The sequence below is a fragment of the Papio anubis genome, chromosome 1, assembly GCF_008728515.1.
Source record: "Papio anubis isolate 15944 chromosome 1, Panubis1.0, whole genome shotgun sequence".
NCBI classification, from domain to species: Eukaryota; Metazoa; Chordata; class Mammalia; order Primates; family Cercopithecidae; genus Papio; species Papio anubis.
Window position 1 is genome coordinate 63,422,892 of NC_044976.1, and position 21,289 is coordinate 63,444,180.

A 21,289-nucleotide genomic window follows, 5' to 3' on the forward strand; every position below is an offset into this window, starting at 1 on the left:
CAACACGTTACTTCTTGAAGCACTTTTTTCCACCTGCTGAAACACTAAACATTAGGAGTGTTTCAAATTACTTGAGGATTCACCAACCTCTTAACTTTCCCTTCCTAAAAGTTCTTCCAGAGTTTCTGTCAGAAATTCCTTATAAGAAAACTCCAAGGAATTTCACGAGTGGTAGCATAATAACCGGGGAGAGCCCTGTCTGTAATTAATGAAAAGCGTAGTGTAGCTTACACAGCTTAGAGAAATTGTGGATCTATGAGGAGATGTGAAGGTACTGGGCTATAATGTGGTCAATGTATCTGAAAAATAACAGTTCTGGGCCAACCAAGTGTGGTTCAAGGGGTCACTACTAAGAATGATTCCTCTTTGGGTAAAGAGGGAAGAGACACTAAAGGGAACTGCAATCGCCAGCAAAGCAACACAGTGACCATCGATGTCTGACGACTGGCACAATGAAGGACAAGACAGAACCTCTCTGTATCAGGGCTACTCCCTTCCAGTTCTGTTTCTTTCCCATTGTGTCCTAGTGGAGGACCTGATAATACACCTGGCCCATATCTAAGACATGGAGTTGGCAGTGCTGATAGTAGGTAAGGTTCACAGTATGTTAAAAAGTCACACGAGGCTGGGTGCAGTGGCTCATGCCTGTAATCTCAGCACTTTGGGAGGCTGAGGTGGGAGAATCACTTGAGGACAGGAGTTCAAAACCAGTTTGGCCAACATGGTGAAACCCCATCTCTACCAAAAATACAAAATTAGCTGGGCATGGTGGCACACACCTGTAATCCCAGCTACTCGGCAGGCTGAGGCACAAGGATTGCTTGACCCCGGGAGGCAGAGGCTGCACTGATCCAAGACTTGAGCCACTGCACTCCAGCCTGAGACTCTGTCTTCAAACAAACAAACAAAACTCATATATGGTTTTCCCCTCCCTGGCCCCTCTTCTCTCTGTGGTAGGTAGGTTCAAATTAGGGCCTGACCTCGGCCATCTCCATTCTCTTTGCTCAAGCATGTCTGTCACTGCTTTGGGTTCCCACACCAGTCAGACATCCACAGGCTCCCTGATACAGACATGAGCCTAGGAAGAGGTAACATACCCAATTAGGCTCTCAGCCTAAAATACATTCCATGAAATTACCTGAGCCGTGCACAGTACTGTGATCTAACACATAATCAAAGTCATGCACTTTTGTTTCTTGCTTGCTATTGTTACATGTGTACAGTGTCCTTAGGAGTCTAGAGGGAAGAGGGATGATTGGCAGAGGGCATGTGAGAAATCCTGGGTTCTCCAATAACCACCTTTCACCCCTAGCAGTACTCTCTAGAGTAAGATGGAGGTTGAAGATGTGTGCTCTGTTAAATTTCCTAATCATGACTGGGTGTAGTGGCTCATGCCTGTAATCCCAACGCTTTGGGAGGCTGACGTGGGACGATCAATTAAGCTCAGGAGGTCAAGACCAGCCTTGGCAACATAGTGAACTCTTGTTTCTACTAAATTTTGCAGGTGGGTGGTCTGAGCCTACAGTCTACTCGGGACTACTCGGGAGGTAGAGGCGGGAGGACTGCTTGAGCCTGGGAGATCAAGGCTGCAGTGAGCTGTGATCACACCACTGCACTCCAGTGTGGGCCACAACAACAAAAAAATTTCCTAGTCTTTCATGCACATCTGATGCTGGCTTGGTGTTTACAGTTTCATATTCCTGAAATCGATTTGTGCCAGATATCACTGCAGACTAGTCCTTATTTGATAGAAATAAAATAACTTACATTTTACTTTCATGTAAAGGTGACAGCAGCAGCAATAACAAAGGTATTCAGTAAATATTCTTTTGAATTAGGCCAGATCCTAAATATCCTGAAAGAAATATGACATGTCACTATCTACTCCTTCAAGACAAAGATACACTTTTTTCTTTCCTCACTTCAGTAAGCCAGTCTACAATGATGGACTTTTATTTATGTAATAATTTCAATACTGTTCAACATATTGGGCTTTTTTTTTTCTCCCTGTAAGTAGAATCTGATTTTGAAATCTAGCAGTGTACCAACAAATGCCAAGCTGTTCTAATTAGGTTACCTTTCACATTTATAAAAATGGTACAAAGTTCTCTGACTACCATTCCAGAAATACTAACTCATACTTACCTATTTTCAGTCTCCTAAAGGTTCCAAAGATCTTAATATATGTTCACTCAGCACAACACTGCTGCCCCAACAACTACCCCATGTTACAAAACAAGACAAAGAGAAGCAGAATAACTCTCCCTATGCCCCGGGAGAAGTATGACAGAGGTACAGGGTAAGGGGGTTTCTGGGTCCCGGCCACCTGTTTCACATTCCTCTTTTGCCTTCTTTCTTCCTGGGCACGGTGAGGCTCCTCTGATGGAAGGCAAGATGGCTGCCATCCTTCAGTTATCACAGTACTGTACCTTTAGAATGGACAGCATCAGCACTGTGATAACTGAGCCAGGGCAGCCTGTCAGTCACTGTGTCGGTCAACGGCATCCTTTCTTGTGGCTGCATTACTCTCTCTGAAGGCTCCCCATGAAGTGAAGGACTAAAAGATCCCCTTCTGGTTGGAGACGTGAGGAGGCAGAAGAAAAAGAAGGATCAGGGCCCAGCAAGTGGTGAGGCTGAAATATTAAAAGGCCCAGTTGAATTATATTAGAATGAAAGATGAACACATGACTTATACATATTAATGAGGATGAACAACTGCATGATTAGGTTTTCACTCTGATAATACATCAAATATGCAGTAAGCCTCCAGCATATTTCACACCCTATTTCTTCCATGCATGGATTCACTGACTGTGCCTCCCTGACCTCAATCATTGATTATATATATACTGAGGAACTACTATGTTCTAAGGCCTCTTCTAGATGTTCAGGAAATAAAGATAAATAAGACATGATTCCTGTCTTAAAAGTGCTCATAACCAAACATGACAATAATACGTCACATCTGCCAAACATTCAAAAAGGGGCTAGCAATGAATTATTCATTAATTCATCAAAAAAGGATTCTGGAAATAGATTAAATATTACCCCATTTTATAGATAGAAAAAAAAATACAACTTAGAGAGGTTAGGTGATTTACCAGAGATCATATATTGCTAAGTTTTGGTGAACTCACGCCCAGATCCATGCCAAATGAGTGAACCCAGTGCTTTGTTTTCTCTACCCTACCCTAGCTGTCCAACTCCATCAACTGGATATTCAGTTTACACAATTTCCACAAACAAAAGGATTTCTAAAAACATTTACTTTTTGCTTAGTTTTCTCAGTAACTGAGATCATGAAGCAGAAACTAGTGGGGTTTTATAATTAAGAAGGAAAATGCACATTAGCAAAAAATGACTCTCAATCCTCTTGCTCTGAGTGCTAAGAATGCACTCAAATTAGTAACATTGATATTTTTCACCATAGTATACGTCAATTCTGTACCTATGGTGATACAACCTTCAGAATACCTTTTTAAAAAGTAGTAATAACATATACACATTACTTGCTTTTAAATTATTTGTACCTTTGAGATGTACTCTGAAGTCATTTTAGGGATGCTTCTTACTTTTAATAAAAAGTACAAAGGATTCTGAAATTGGAATTCAGGCATCGGAATATCAACTTATTAAAACCATGATTCACTTGGGTTTTTTCCATGTCATAAGGTTTCAAGTTATTTCAGTATGAGTGGAACTTGACAGATATTTGAAAAATAATTGTGTTTTCATTAGGCATTTGCTCAATTTCAAAGACTCATTATATGCATATTAGATATTCGCACTGTACTTCAAATAAGTCAGATAGATGAATCGATTCTTTATAAAGATCAGCGGAAGTCAGAAAATAAGAGTACACTGAATCTAACTCAACTATTAACTTTATGTACTATGAAAATGACCTTATCTTCAGAAAAGTAATATCCAATGAAACAATCCACCTACACACAAATTAAAACAACACTGTCTAAAATGCAAAAATATCTAAAAATTAAGGAGGTCAACATCTAGGTCTTAGCCAACTGTAATACAGAGTTGAAACACGAGAGGGCAACGAAGATTTAAAAAAAACAAAAAATCACAGTTGGATCCCATAACCTAAGGTTCTTGGAAATAGTTGCACATTTTTACCCAAATTATAAACATCTGCTGCGTGAACAAAGATACTGTGATGATTTTAGAGTAAAATTTTAGATAGCCATTCCACTAAAAAGGTTAAGAAGATTACCAACGAATATTTCTTGACCACAAATTCTGTCAGCTTTGGAAAAATGAATACTTACCCTGAAATACTGAAGGTTGGGTAAGTTATGGAGACAAATAAATAATCCTGACATATTCAGTAGTTATTAGACTGTTCTTCACCAAAATAAGTATTAGTGTGATTCAATGTCTAAATATGAAATATAAATATGAAGCGAATGTACTGCAAAGTTGAAATCCACTCTATTAGCCGTCACCAAAACCCATGCAACAACTAAACATTTTTGGTACAATAAGTAAAAGATACTTCCTTTTTCTCCTTACTTTTTTGTCATTTGATTCCTTTCTACCTAAATGAGAAAAACAAAGAAGCCAAGCATCCATAATAACAAGCAGCAAATTGTCATTATTCTGTGAATAGTTACTTAAATTAATATTCTCTCAGATTCTAAAGCAGTTTCAAGGGAGAAAAATATGGGTTTTCAAAATGGTATTTTTAAAATAAATGCTTCAAAAATGTGTCTTGCTTTTTCTTGAAAATTATGTTTATAAATATGCATTTCTGAAAATTTAAATCCATCAGAAGTATTTCTTTTTCAACATGTTTCTTCTAAGAAATGAACTGTCTAAACTTATAAACAAATGACTACAGGTACTCAGGCTACAGTAAGAAAAAATAACTGCATACTAAGAGAGGAAGAGAGAAAACAGTGAAGTAAAATGCTTTCTTCCAGGACCCAAACTGATTTTAAACTAGTTCTTCTATGTTAAAAATGATACAACTAGGAACAATTTCTTCATCACGCATATACCAAATATTATCACAAAATCAGGTACTTATAGAAAACTGGCATACCAAAGAACTTTTAAAATAATATGGAGTACAAGGCCAGGCATGGTAGCTCACACCTGTAATCTCAGCCCCTTAGGAGGCTGAGGCGGGAGGATTGCTTGAGTCTAGTTCAAGACCAGCCTGGGCAACATAGTGGAAGCCTGTCTCTACAAAAAATAGTATTAGCAGGGTATGGTGGCACAGGCCTGTAGTCCCAGTTATTTCGGAGGCTGAGGTCGGAGGATTGCTTGAACATGAAAGGCTGAGGCTGCCACGATTGCACCACAGCACTCCAGCCTAGGTGACAAAGATCTTTTCTCAAGCAATCAATCAACGTGGAATACAAAATATAAGCACAAAAAACACACTACATCCCGCTTATTTATAAACTAAAATGAAAATTCTGTTTTAAACCTTTAAGTATCTGATTATATATTAAATAATTGAAGGTAACATAAGTTGTTGGCCAAGCAAAATATTTGAAAATACTTTTAAACTATAGTTTAGTATATTTAAATCCACTGGTCTTTTAACAAGTGCAATTTGTTTTCCAATTTGAAAATCATCATCTAATTCGGTGATACTATATAAAATGGCCAAATTTGACCACACTGAAATGTTATAAATATGTCAGCGAAAGTTGCTCAAATGTCAATTACTGCTTTGTCACAAGTACACAGAATGTATACTTGCATTTTATTGCAAAATTTTGCTATGCTGGGTTTTTAAAAACTAATTTGTGCCAAAGATTCATGGGGGTGGTAGGTTAATTTTCTTCTCTTTGATGAAAAAAGAAATAGGCAGAAAGGCAAGAAAAAGTCAAGGACCACTGCCCTATGCAAAGTTAGCCCCAATTCTCAAAGAAAAGCATTAACTGAGAGTGATTAGAGGAGTGTCATCATTTTACTGACTGAGCACTGGCCCCTAATTAATCTCATGCTACATGACTTTAGCAGGTCCATGTGGATGAAAAAGAAAAAACCCTATGGACACAGCAACACAGAGGAGAATGAGCTTTCTTCCTCATGTTAACCAAGAGTTTAGTCCAAAAAGGCTCCAGGAGACTAAAAATTTATAAATACATGACTGGCCCCTCTATTATATTAAATGGGCCTCTCCCCTTCAAACATGTACCCAGCACAAATATTTTTAGTCCAACTGTATACTCCACAGTTAATTTACTTTCCGATTTTGCTCTATATCACATTTCACCACTCTCACCCCTCAGATTTTAGATTTTATGGTTTGCTCACAAGTCAGTTTTATATGCCAGATAACTTCAAAATGATCCACCCCTGGCTAAACATCTCTAAAAACCCTGATGGTCTCCAACTAATCTATGATTTCCTTATTACTGCAGCACCACCATTCGAAAATGCTGGGTCTCGGATTTTCAAATTCCCTTAATGGACAGCCAAAGGGGCCAATACCAAAGACTTGCAATGACCTCCAACTGTACAGCCTTGGGCTGTTCCAGGAATACAATTACACTCCACGTCCCTGCAGGTTCCATCTTTCTCGAAGCTTCTATTCCCACATCTACAAATTGAACGCATTTCTACTAGTAACACATGCCACAGTGGCACTGCACTCATTAAGTGTTGTGTTGTATACTGCAATTTAATGTGGTGCTGTTTATATCTTATTTCCTCAAGTCAAGAGGACTCTTTCTAAAGTCAGAAACTGCTTTACTCACATCCCTTCACAACACTTAGTGGTCATTTCCACAAAATGCTAGCTCAACAAATACTGATTAATTGATGAACCTCTCCATTTCTCAGGGAGCCTCTAAAGAGTTATCAACAAGAGTATGTTTAATTCCAGTCTGTCTACAAGGTCTTAGGTGAGGTGTTTGGCAGTTTGTCATCTATAAAATAAAGGGATAGCACTGAATAGCCCCTAAGTTCCTTCCAGTGCGATTTCTGAATCTCATTAGACAAAACCCAAAGACAGCACTACCTCTATTCATGTTAGCACTGTACTTTTTTTGGAGGAAAGGAGTCAGCAACCTTGTGGGCCCAGTCACCAGTGGAACCGTGATTTGGTGGGGATGGGGGCAGAAAGTAGATGAAGCAAAGAAAAAAGAAATGGAAGTGAGTGACAGATGAGTAGAATTACTAAAATGCCACCAGGTGTCACAATTGTTACTTTGCCACACATTGTACCTTTTGCTATGCCCAGGATCTTTTTACAAAAGCAGCAATAGCCAGGTATGTGGGTATCCAAATTTTCCCATCACACCCCTGCTAGCCGTTCTAGAACCTGGGACTTTTACACTGATCTATTGTAATAGTAATAATGTAATACTTGGGGTCCCCAATCATCACATGGAACACAGCAGTGGAAAGTAGAAACACAGATATGAAATAACAATATTTCATACAGTTACCACTTTTGAAATTAATCCATGGGGCTAGGCACAGTGGCTCATGCCTGTAATCCCAGCACTTTGGGAGGCCAAGGCGGGCGAATCGCCTGAGCTTAGGAGTTCAACACCAGTCTGGCCAAAGTGGGGAAACCCCATCTCTACTAAAAATACAAAAAATCTGCCAGGCATGGTGGCGCACACCTGTAGTCCCAGCTACTCTGGAGGCTGAGACAGGAGAATCGCTTGAACCTGGGAGGTGGAGGTTGCAGTGAGCTGGTATCGTGTCACTGCACAGCCTGAAAGACAGAGAGAGACTCTATCTCAAAAAAAAAAAAAAAAAGAAAAGAAAAAAAAGAAATTAATCCACAGACAAAAAGGAGTGATGCAGGCCTGAGCTGTCCAATGAAGTATAATAAAAGCTATACATGTAATTTTTAATTCTCTAGTAGCCACATTAATAAACACGTGGAATTAATAGCATATTCACTTAACCCAATATATCTAAAACATTATCATCTAAATATGGAATCAACATAAAATTAATGGGCTATTCTACTGTCTTTTTCTGCACTAAGTCTTTGAAATCTGAAGAGTACTTTCCACTTACATATCCCAATTCTAAACCTTCATCAAAATACTTAATTTTTCTTTGAATTTCAAAACACTTAGTTTCAAAAGTAGATGCGTAAGCTCAAGTATGTTTCCAAACATAAATAAGCTTTCTAAAAACTAAATCAAGTTATCAATTTTTAAAATTAAGTAAAATTTAAAATTGAGCTCTTCCTCACCCTAGCCATATTTCAGGTGGTTAATAGCCGCGTGGCTAGTGGCTACCATATTAGGGCAGGTATCCTGTCTCTGTCACCTGGATTCTTTCAAACCTGAACCAGAGTAAAAGATGTTACCCCATCAACCAGCAAGTCATCTTACAGCACCCACCAAGTGCTCAAATTATACCACGTATTTTCTGCTCCACTTCCAATCCTTAAGTTGTCAACACTTCAGTGATTATCATTTATTAGGCAGCCCTTCCAAAAGACTGAGTAACTATTTTAGCTCAGAGAGGAAGACATACCTCAATTCAGGGACTGAATGGAGACATTGAGATTCAAAGATAAGGAGTTAATTTCCAAGGTAAAGCTGGAAATCCTGACATCCTTACTTCTTTGTCCAAGGTATCAGTCATCCACAAAAGTTACAATTATTGTTTATTACAGTTATTGTTTATGAGCCTCTCAACTTACATACTCACAACAGCTGTCACTGCATCCTTTAGGTTCTCTGTCTTCCTGAAGTGCCCTCCTAGCTTCCTGAAACAACATTCTCTATCTAGAGCAGATTCTGCAGAGGAGCCCCTCTTTCATATTCTGAAAAGTGCTTGTTATTGTTCACACATCAAAACTTAGGAATAATAAATGAATCTTGAGCTATCCTATTTATCATTCAGTGGTCTAGGTACCCAACTCTAGAGGAAAGTTTTTCTGAAATACATGGAAAGTATCCCCCAACCCTCCCCTCAAGGAACCAATTATGAACACTACACAGTCTTCTCTTCCTTCTCACTCCCCATGTCAAAGTTCACTGTGTTCTTTCTGCAGCTGATTTAAAAGTTGATCTTTTCAAGGAGCTGGATTCCTAAGGTAGTTCTATTTTGAGCCTTCTTCCTGTTCTGAAGCTAAAGTTGGAAGGGCTTAGGTGGTGATGTCATGGAAGGGAGACTGTTGGTTTTTACAGGAGGGTCTTCTCCGGCAACTCTGCGGATGCTCAAATGGGGAAAACTGAGAGCGTTACTTTTGACCTTTTCCCCCCTCCTTCCCTTTAGAATATCAGCTATTCCTTACCAGCAAGAAAACAAGTTCAAATAAGCCTGCAAACAGATTCACATATTTTACATGCTAAACATCTAATAAATGAAAAGACTAAGAAAAAGAAAAATGCCTCACTGTAAAGAAAAGAGGGTGACAACCTCTTTCTCCACCCGTCTCCCCAAATACCTGTAATAGGACAAGGGGAAAGAGGAGGGGAGGGTCAACTGGTAAGAAGAATAAAGGGATTATAAAGCTAGGAGGCTTTTAGAGGGAAACGCTGTTGGAATATTCAGGACAGAAGGAGACCCTTGGGTCCCTGCTCTTCCTCTGCGTTCTCCTCCCTTTTGGAATGGTTAGACTTGGGCTGGGTGTGTCTTCTGCTTGGGAGGCGTTTTTTTGGCGCTGGAAAAGCAAAAGGGGCCAGGGTGGGGCCTGGGGAAAGAAAGCCAGAGACAGGCTGCTTAGGCCTGGCTCTGGGTTAAGCTTAGCGGGAAACTATAGGGGGCTATGGGATGAGAGCAGATTCTATTAGAAGACCCAGAGGGGAATAAAAAACAGCGCACTGGCCGAAGGGGGTCACATCTCTCTCTCCCTCAACCTAGGCCCAGGAGCTATTTGCTGGTTGGTGGGGGACACGTCCAGAGGGAAGAGAAAATCCCAAAACATCTGCCGACCACAACTTGCCGGGGGAAAGGGAGGCTGGGGACAGACATGCCAAATGAAATCAGCAGGTGAAAGCAACAATTTTTGGCCAATGCTGGGATTGGGGAGGGGAATAACTAAGAACCCTGGAGAGCAGAGAATTCCCTGGTTTCTTAGCTCACCTCTCCTCCAAAGCGCGGATAAGCACAGGTGTGGTCTTTCTCCAGGAAGGTGGCAGCTGGAGAGTGCGGACAGCAGAGTGAGGGAAAGAATTCCTCGCACAGGAAGGCAGGGAGAAGCCCTCGGGTCAGCTGCGGCCAGGAGCCGGCGTCTCCGCCAAGTCCCCTCCCCCTTCCTGAAAACCGACCTGGACCAGCACAAATTACAGCAAGGCACCCCCTCCCCAATAATGTTTCTAATAAAAGAAACAGACCCTCATGCCTATATAAAAAACCGCGAGCTCTAGCTGAGGGAAATAAACAGGTGAGCCTGGAGAGAAGCGGGAAAAGACTGAGAATGGGAGAATGAAGGGGTAGAAGGCGTTCCCGAACGTGCAGAGAAACCGAGGCTTCCCCGCCCTCCCTCCACCCTCCTCCCCTCCGGCCAGGGAGAATCTGCGTGGCAGGGTGCAAGCTAAAAATACCACTGACGGACCCCTCTTCCCGCCCCGTGCCCGTTCTCCCCTCCTACCCGAGACTCCAGCGTCCCGGCCTCGTGGTAGCGCCCGGTCCCCGGGGCCGCGCGGGGCTCGCCCTCTCTCCGGACCGCCGCCGCCGCGGGGACTCCGGTCTTCCTCTCTCCTCCCTCCCTCCCTCCTCCTCCTCCACCGCCGCCGCCTCCTCTTAGACTCCTCCCGCCGGATCCTTCATGTAAACAACATCCAGGCTCTATTTACAGTCGCCGCCGGACGGCGAAGGACCCACGCCAGCACCCTGGACGCGGGCGGGGGCGGGGGAAAAGCGAGTGCGCAACATTTACACACACACCCCGCCCCTCCGCGCCGATCCCCTCCGGGGGGCCGAGCCGGGCGCCCGGGGCTCCCCGCGTCGCCACTGACACCCCAACGAGGGCCGCGCAAAACCGCGGAAATGCCCATGGGCGAGGTCGCCCCGCTACCCCTCGGGAAGAAAACACGCGCGCGCTAACAACAACAAACCCAGCCCGGCAACACCCTCGGAGTCGGTCCGGGAGTGCTCAGGCCCGGCCCGCCCCGCGCCGCCGCCCCCGCGCCCCGCCGCCTACCCCGAGGTGACGAACTGTGTGCGGTCCCCCGAGCAGGCTGAAGGCAGGCGCTAGACGCCCGGCAGTGGCGCGCCCTCGCTCCCGGCGCCGCCTGGCCCGCCCCCAGACCCCAGTGCGGATGCCAAGCCGGCCGAGCCCCACGGCTGCGTGTGCGTGTGCGCCGCGGCCAGCCTCGCCGGAGCCGCTCTGTGCGCCCCACGGCTTCCCGCGCCCCCAGGCCGGCTCCGACGCGCCGTGAGACGGGGCCGGGAGCCCAGCGGCCAACGCTCCACGGCGGCGCACGGGCGCGCACTCGGACGTCCACACTCCGCACCCCGAGCCCCGCGCGGCCGCACGCCCCACGCCGCCTGCCGCCCGCCTCCCGCCTCCCGCGGGCGCTTGGCCCCGCGCGCCCCGCCGCCCCCGCGCCCAGCCGCCGCCCCCACACCCACCTGCGCCCCCGGGGGTCCCGGGCCCCCCTTCCTTTGTTCTTCCCGCTATTTGCATGAGGATTATCTAATGACGCAGCAAGGCTCGCCACAACGTGACCGTCGCCATTTTTCTGTTTTTATTCTATCTCTGCCATGTGATAGATGGCGGGGGGGTTGGAAAAGGGAGAGAGACTGGATTAAAAAAAAAAAAAAAACTTCCGGGTCTCATGACCGGGAAGGGAGAAAAACAAAAGGGAGACGAGACACAACTCTAGGGGAAGGATGTGTGTGCGTGCGTGTGTGTGTGAGAGTGTGTGTACGTGCGCGCACCCTCCCTCCTCTGCTGCTAGAAGGGAGGCTCCGGCAGCGGACAGGCAGCATCCATCCTCCCACCCTGGAGACCAGTGACCCCGGTGGGTCCAGCTCGCACTCTCTGGCTGTGGCGGTCGCCTGTCCCGGCCCCGCACGCGGCGCAGAAGCTGGGGGAGCTGTCAGTCTGCTCCCCTCCTCTGGCTGCCTTCTTTCGCCCATCCGCTCCAGAGCTCGCTCTCCCTCTCCGGCGGCTGTACCGTTGTGGGCTACGTTCAGAGAAGTCTCACAATTGCCATGAGCAGGGACATAATAGAGTTTAAAGGCCGCCGTATTTCCTAAGTTTTAAAACAGTTTGCTTCGACGCTGTTGTTTATGACAACCGCATGGCAACACCAGGCACAATCTAATGTAGGTTCCAATTCTTCCCCTCTTTCTCTACCCCCGTTTTCCCCGTTTTCCCCCTTTTCCCAGTGTGGGACACACCCAGGTGTGGTCTTCAATGGGGACTGGTTTTGTGGGGATGGACCATTCAGTACGGATTGATTTATTTAAGAACCGCTTATTTAAATAAGTGGTTGTTCAGAGTCAGAGAGGAATGTTTCAGAAGACAGTTGCATAGAGCAAGGTGGATTCGTGTTACACTGATGTTATTCACATTCAGAGGGCGTGATACACATTTCATTCTTTCCGAAGTTCACGGTTGCTGAAAAAAATTTGGGAACTCTGCCACGTTTTCCGGTGAGATACAGAATTTTGTACTCGTGTTTACTACTGGGTTCCCTTCTGTGACTTTCACTTTTGTTTCTCGTGAATTTCCTTTCTGGTTTTGGGTTTTTTGTTTTTTGTTTTTGTTGTGTGTGGGAGGGGGGGGGGGGTTTTTTGGCCTCGATTTCATAATTCGGAGCAGAAATGGACTTTATAGTTGAGCAGGGTTCCTGGCTTTTACAGGCAGAGAAACAGAGGCTCTGAGTAGTGCTAGGAGTTGCTCTAGGTCACACATTTAATTAGAGCCCAGCCTGGATTGTGCCTTGCTCACCTGTCGTTTCTCTTAGGGGTTGGCAATAGAGGATAGGGTGGGGATGGAACTCACAGAACATCGCTATGTGATTGTTGTGAATTATTTTTATTAGACTCACAGAGTTGACCACTCCCCTCTTTGTGCACCCACTGTGTGGTTTTTACATTTATTTCCTGGTGCCTTTCACAGATCAGCGTACAGCACAGTTGCTGTGTCTCCCTCTGAGGCTAAGCTCCAGAGGGCCATGCCATATTCATTTTATATCTCCCATATTTAGCACCATGACTAGCAATGAATGAACAAATGAAGGCCTGAAGAGGATCTTTTCCATAATTCCATCCTAGGAAATTCCTTGCATGTTTCTGGTGAAGGTAGAACACTGGAGATATTTTTTGATTCTTACACCTTTACAGACCATTTTTGGCAGGCTTCTTTAGTTACAAAGCCAGGCAAAACATGTTTTGCTTTTCTCAATTTTTAAAATCAACTGCTTCCCCCCGCCCCCCGCCCCTCGTTTTACCATATTTGGTTCCTCTTCTTTAAATTATTTCTAATTCATATGAATAAATTAGTTATGCCAACCCTTGCACTTTGTAAGTTGCTTTTGCTTTTAGACTCCAAAAGTTTGGTAAAGTTTAAGCTGTGATTTAACCGTGCAGACTGGAGGCAAATCATCATGGGCAAAAGAGGGCTGTTGAAAAGATGTTAGCATCAGGCAAAAAGTACACATTTACCAAACAACAAAACAAAACACAGAATAACTGCCATATACAATTACATTTACAGCTCAGAGGAGGATCTGGATTGTCACAGATATGATACATCTAGACTGTTAAGGTTGCATTGCATATCTGAACATGATCTGCATGTATTCCTCTGGATGGGGTAAATGAAGTTAGTATGAATGATTGTAACATGTACAACCCATATGTTCCTGATAACAACAATGTGATAATAATTTAAGTGTATCATCAGTTTGCAGTCAAGGTGGAGATGAAGTCTAATTATATACGTAAAGTCATTTGTTCTTTTAAATACAAAACTGAACAGAAAAAAAGAACATGGCTCAAAATATAGTTTTAAGAAATACCTCCATACCTCTTGTCTTACACACATGTGCACTCACACATTTTTAAAATATCAAACTTTAGTCTTCTGAGGTACCATGTAGTGACTGATTAAAGAAAGTTCTTATAAACACCTCACCAATCTTCCTGTCTCCAATATATACTTGAAAATGACAATTCCTGGAGTCATGTTGAGAGCATAGACTTTGGAGTCTGGTATTAATCTCAGCTCTGCCAATTTGTTAACTGTGTCAGTCTGGGCAAGTTACTTATCAGTTGCGATTCTTAGTTTCTTTACCCATAACATGAGCATTATAACAGCTAGCTCAGAGAAGAGTTTTTAGAATTGAGGTATAATTAGAATGTATTAAGACATATGTAAAGCACCTAGCATGATACTTGGAACATAATCTTCAATAAAGGGTCATTATAATAATTTTTAAATTGCATTTTATTTACCCCATGCACTTCCCAGAATTATTCTTTCCCTTTTGGCTGCCTGACCTTGGAATTCAATAAACCTACTATTAATGAAAGTTCTGTGACTGTGAAGATAAATCAGAATAGTTCCTGCCCTCAAAAAATTCACACATCAGCTTTGAAAGAGACACAGATACAAGAAACTAGACTGATAATGGTAACTGAAGGAGAAGAACACTTTGTACCAGTTTATGATGATCTACTTGGTATGTGTTTAATTAAGATTGGTTTTTTTTTTTTAAGATTTGCTAATATCCACACAATGATAAAGCTTGTGGAAGCAGGAACATTCAAGAAAAAAACTCACATTTTCACATAAATGAAGAATATTATCTTTAAAACTCCATCTAGTCAGTATAATTCCTCAGCTTTAAAAAACAATTTTCTGGTCCATTATAAGAAGCAGGCTTCTTTTGCATTCATGTGAAAAATATGCCAAGTTGTACCTTTGAAGTAATGTTGGAGAAATGTAGTTAATAGGAAGCACTTCTGGTTGTTAATTACTTAGACCACTTTAATCAAAAACTATTTTTCTGAGAAACTTATTCCCAGCCCTGGGTCAGGTGCTAAAGAAACAAAGATGATGAAGATACAGACTTTGCCCTTATGGAACTCATAATCTAAGAATCAAATGTTTATTGATAACCTACAGGGGATGCAATATGGAAAGAGATATTGAGCTTAGTCTATTGAGAGATTGATATATACACATATCTTTCTAGCTTCCTCAAGAAGTATGTGATTGACACTGGATTTGGGCAAGACACTATATTATATGTATAAAAATATATTCTGTGCTCCACCAGAGCTTTTTGTTGTTGTTGTTCCTTAAAACAAAGAGTAGGCTGGGTGTGGTGGCTCACACCTATAATCCCAGCACTTTGGGAGGCTGAGACAGGTGGATCACAAGGTCAGGAGATCAAGACCATCCTGGCCAACATGGTGAAACCCCATCTCTACTAAAAAAAAAAAAAATTAGCTGGGCATGGTGGCATGCACCTGTAGTTTCAGCTACTCGGGAGGCTGAGGCAGGAGAGGCAGGAGAATCACTTGAACCCGGAAGGTGGAGATTGCAGTGAGCTGAGATCACGCCACTGCAGTCCAGCCTGGTGACAGAGCAAGACTCTGTCTCAAACAAAACAAAAACAAAAATGAAGAGTAGCTCTTGAAAGAATAGTTCGGTCTCCAGAGCCCAAGTGAACCTGGGAGCCTTGCTAGCTTTAGGCAGAACTGTGAAGTGGATTAAGTTATTTTCAATTTCCCTCAAATCTGAACTATTGAAATCACTTTCTGGTCTCTCAGTTCCTGTCCTTCTGAACTCTGTTTTGTTTCCCACAGGCTATTACAATGATTCTAAAACGCAAACCCTGTTATACTGTTCCCCTGCTTATAAAAACTTTCCTGGCTCCCCATTATCTGCCAAGCATGGCACACAAGACCCTTTGTGATCTTGCTCTGCCAAGCCTTCCAGCCTCATCCTCCATCACACCCACAGGAAGAGTTGCCAGATTTAGTAAATAAAAATGTGAGATCCATAGTTAAATATAAATTTCAGATAAACAATAAATTTTTGGCATAAACATGTCCCAAATATTGCATGACACATACTTATACTAAAACATTTCCATTGTTTATCTGAAATCCAAATTTCAGTAGGCATCCTATATTTTATCTGGCAACGCTACTCATGCCAGGCTGATTGATTAACTTTCCAATTCCTACTAGTCTCTTCTTGCCTTTGCAGGTGCCTGATAACCTCTACACCATGTCCCTTATCCACATGATATTCTTTGCTACTTCTTCAAAGCCAGGCATGGAGTTCTGGAACTCTGCGGGTGTGAGCTTGGAATCCAATGTGCCTGAGGACGGGCCTCGCCACCTCTGTGCTTTGTTTACTATCTGGGCTTCTGCCCCAGTTCCTGTTCACCCTTTCCATTCTCCCTCCTGGAACTGGAGTTCTGCCCTGAACCCCAGTTTACTTGGCTGGAGTCCACATATAGTTTTTCACCCTTGCCAGCTCTCTCTCTGGGACTGTGGGTAAGAGCCGTTCTCCCATCTGCTGGGTGGGCTTCTGATCTAAACAGGATGGATCATTGAAACCTGCCACAGATGCTGCTACTTTTTTGTCTTGCTTGCTACAAAGGATGGACAAGAAACTCAAATGAAATCAAGTTTGTGAAGTAGTTTGTAAAGTGTAACATCTCCATTATGGTGGTTTAACTTACAGAGAAAGTTCGAGCTCTTACTGGTATTGCACATGAAAGCCCCACTGTAAAGTGCCCCAGATTCCTCTTGTTTCTGCTCATGCCTAGTGATATATGATGCTGAAAATGATGTGGAAAATGTCCAAATGTTCTTGAATTTTGATTAGTACATTCTGCCGCACTGGTTATTGCATTATGGATGGAGACGGGAGAATTGCTTGAACCCGGGAGACAGTGGTTGCAGTGAGCCGACATCACACCACTGCACTTCAGCCTGGGCGGCTGAGCGAGACTCTGTCTCAAAAAAAAAAAAAAATTGTAATTTTATGAACCAGGACATACCTTTTCACAACTGAAACCAAAGTCTCACGAACTGTCTTATCCTAAGTATGTGTAATGCACTCTATTTTCTGTTTTATTTCATTTTTTAAAAAATTGGTCAACCCATCAGATTAATTTTGTAACTCACTGATGGATTGTTACCTGCATTTTCCCAGACACTGATATGCACTATCTAATGAGATTCCCTATATTAACCAACTGATTGGGACAATTGCTAAATGCAATTGTTAAATTGCATTTAGTGCTAGGGCCATAGGAATCACCCTGCCCACTAAAGGAGTGAGGCTACCTCACTGAGGTAAGTCACAGTTGTTCCCACTGCTAAGATCAGAAAGTGCAGTACTGCAGCCAGACTTTCAAAGCTACCTGAGATTAATATATATAATTCCTGGCTGGGCCATTTTTAAAAAGGGATAGCTGCAAAATTACCACAACTACATTTATCTTAGAGGGATATTGTTTGGAGGCAACTTTTTCTTAGACTGTTTAAATCATTCCTGGTTAGGTTAAAGAGACTTTTAGGTTTCTGAGGTTTCACGTCAATTTCAGAGATAAGAAAATATAAAATAAAAGCTCACTCACTGCTATGATTTTGTTTTACTCTCCGTTCCCTAAATAGTGAGCCGATTAGTCTAATATTCAGATTTCACTCTAATCGGCTGCTTTGAGAGTCTGGGAAACACTAGATTCCAAAGAAAATAAGGAAATGTATATACATATATGTATATATAAGTATGGTCCAAATGGAATGGAAATACTACACAACATGTTAGGAATTCTTCTTTTGATACAGGTACTCAATCCAGTCCTCTTCTGCCCATCTCCTTCTCCTAACATGTCTTCCCTAACTTACAGCTGCCTCATTCCTTTTTTTCCTTCTGATAGAGTTTTGTTGGTTTTGTTGATCTTGGAAAGATCAGTTTCAGCTCAGTGGTGCACAAAAGCTGGATTGGAGATAATTTAAGAGAGAATAATAGGAGAAGAGGAATTAGAAACAGCTAGTATAGACAACTGGCTACAAGGGTTACAGAAAAATAAGATGGTAACCAATAAGGGAAGTGCAGTCAAGAGGAGATTTTTGTTTTTGAAATGGTTGACACAACAGCATGGTTGTATACTGATCCAGTAGAGGAAAAATTGATGGTAGGGTAGACAGGGAGGATTTGCTGGTCTAGTGTTCTTGATTCTGCGAGAGGGGTGAGATCTGATGCACAGTGGAGGCTTTTGCATGGCTGCACCAAGAATGCTTCCTTATTGACAGGGAGAAAGGCAGGGCCTAAAGCCTTACCCCTGCATCGATAAGTGGGCATGGTAAGAGTGAATGGAAGTTCTCTTCTAATTCTTCAGTTTTGTCAGTGAGGAAAGAAGCACAGTTAGCAGCTGAGAGTGAGAATGGGGGAGAAGAGAAGAACAGAGATGAAAATGTCCGTGAATAGAGTAGGAGAGTGAAAGGACCAGGGAAATACAGGACATTCGCTGGGAAATAGCAAGAGCCTACTTAAGTTCCTAGTGACACATTTAAAGTAAGACCAAACAGCATGGTGTGTGGGTGGGTGGGTGTGTTTGTCTATCTGTCTGTCTGTTTTCCATCTATGACCAGCTCATGGGTACAGAAACAGTACAGGTGGAAAGTTGGATTTAACTGGAGTTGCAATTTTGCCCACCAGCATGACAGAATTAAGGTGGTCAGGGAGTTCAGGGAGTGGTTATACAGATCGACTCTGACATTTAAGCTGGTTAAAGATGGAACAGAGGGCTTCATATGGCTATGGCTATGGCAGTTAAGACAGAAATGGTGACTCAGATGTGCCTCCCTCTGGTCTTTGCATGACTGGCTCCCTCTTGTGGTTCAGTCATTCTGTGATCTCACCCTTTTAACTGCAGAGGACTTAAGTTGTTTTCTTACTACTTTCTTTTATTTATCCACCCAGCATATCTGTGCTATGCTTTATATTATTAGAATATAAGCTCCATAAGAGCAAGCACTTTGTCAGTAATGTTCATTGTTTTATAGCCACAGCACTTATTTGACTTATTTGGCAGAGTGAAGACAACAAGTATTTAACGGAAGAATGAGGAATGATTAGAACATGATTATAAGGCCTTTGCCATCCTGCGCATGGTCTTCTACATGTGCTCCTGTTCGTCAGTTTTCTCTTTCTAACCTCCACCAAGAGAAAGAAGATGCTTCCCCAGGGTTAGGGCTACTTGCTAATCAATCCACTCCAGGTCTCCCACAAGGCCTTCCAAGGCTCTGGGGAGGCCAGAGCTCAAGGAGAAATTTACCCCAGAGTTACTGAGGCACCAGATGTTTCAGAGGCCAGCCAAAGAGGAAGGAGGTGCCATAAAGACCTAATTGCTTTCTGTTTTGTTTTGAATTTGTTTTTGTTTTTTTTTTAAGACAGGGTCTCACTTTGTCTCCCAGGCTGGAGTGCAGTGGTACAATCTCTGCTCACTTCAACCTCCACCTCCTGGGCTCAGGTGATCCTCTTGCCTTAGCCTCCCAAGTAGCTGGCACTATAGGTATGCACTACCACGCCTGGCTAATTTTTTAATTTTTTTGTAGTAATGGGGTTTTGTCATGTTGACCAAGCTAGTCTTGAACTCATGGGCTCAAGCGATCCACCTGCCTCTGCCTCCTAAAGTGCTGGGATTACAGGACTGAGCCACCGCATCCAGCGTAGAATACTTTCATCACCACAAAAAGTTCTCACCTGCCTGTTTGCAATCCGTCTCTGCTCCCACTCGCAGCCCTAGGAAACCACTGATCTTTCTGTCTCTACAGTTTTGCCTTTTCTAAAATTTTCATATAAACAGATTCACACAATATATAGTCCTTTGTGTCTGAGTCCTTCAATTTCTTATCATGTTTTTATTGTGAATAATATTTTACACTATAGATATACAACATTTCGTTTATTGAGTCACCAGTTGATGGACATTGTTTCCAGGTTGAGGGCTAATTATGAATATACTGCCATGAATATTTGTATACACATCTTCCTGTGGACATAGACTTTTTATTTCTGCTGGGTAGGTACTTCAGAGTTGAATTGCTAAGTTAAATAAGTTTAAGTGGCCGCACCATTTTACATTCTCACCAGCAATATATGAGTTTCTCCATATCCTGGCCAACACTTAGTCAATCTTTTTGTTTTAGCCATTCTAGTAGGTGTGTAGTGGTATCTCACTTTGGTTTTAATTTGCATTTTTCTGATAACTTACGATGTTCAGCATCTTTTCATGTGCTTATTTACTATTTATATATCTTCTTTGGAGAGAAGATATGTAATATTTAAGTAATAATTTTCTTAAATATTTTGTGCATTTTCTTTTTTTTTTTCTTTTCTTTTTTTTTTTTTTTTTTGAGACAGGATCTCACTTTGTCACCCAGGCTGGAGTGCTGTGGCACAATCACGGCTCAATGCAGCCTCAACCTCCTGGGCACAAGTGATCCTCCCGCCTCATTCCCCCAAGTAGCTGGGACTACAGGCCCATGGCACCCTACTCAACTAATTTTTGTATTTGTTTGTATTATTTTGTTCCACCATGTCACCCAGGCTGGTCTTGAATTCCTGGGCTCAAGCAGTCCTCTAGCCTTGGCCTCCCAAAGTGCTGGAATTACAGGCATCAGCAACTGTGCATGGTCTATTTTGCTAATTTCTTACTGGGTTGTTTATTTTCTTATTTTTCTTATTGCTGAATTTTAGACATTTTTAATATATTATGAATGCAAGGCCTTCATCAGATGTATGTTTTGCAAATATTTTCATTTCTCAGTGGTGTCTTTTGAAGAGCAGAAGTTTTAATTTTTATAAAGTTTTAACGTTATAAAAATTTTTTTTCTGTCATGTGCAAGAAATCTGCCTAATGGAAGGTTGCAAAGATTTTGCTCTGTTTTATTCAAGTTGTTGTATATAATGTGAAGTTAAAGTCAAATTTCATCTTTTTGCATGTGGTTATTCAGCCGTTCCAGCACCTTCTGTTGAAAAGACTATTCTTTCCCCACCGAATTACTTGGCACATTTCTTGAAAATCAATTGAACCAAAGTGTGGGCCGCACAGTGGCTCAGGCCTGTAATCCCAGCACTTTGGGAGGGCAAGGAGGGCAGATCACCAGAGGTCCAGAGTTCAAGACCAGCGTGGCCAACAGGGCAAAGCCCCATCTCTACTTTAAAAAATACGAAAATTAGCCAGGTGTGGTGGCACGCATCTGCAATCCCAGCTACTCAGGAGGCTGAGGCGGGAATATTGCTTGAACCCAGGAGGCAGAGGTTGCAGTGAGCCGAGATTGTGCCATTGCACTCCAGCCTGGGTGAGAGTGAGATTCTGTCTGAAAAACAACAACAACAACAAAA

The 21,289-nt window shown here is 42.6% G+C and overlaps 1 protein-coding gene across 1 annotated transcript in view; it reads right to left on the reverse strand.

Annotated features, from left to right (window-relative positions):
* JAK1 (Janus kinase 1) overlaps positions 1–11,672 on the reverse strand; it is a 237,341-nt gene extending 225,669 nt beyond the window's left edge. The window contains exon 1 of the mRNA XM_021942491.2: positions 11,530–11,672. The gene's annotated coding sequence lies outside the window, so the exon portion shown is untranslated. The remainder of the gene's footprint in view (positions 1–11,529) is intronic.
* Between the last annotated feature and the right edge of the window lie 9,617 nt (positions 11,673–21,289).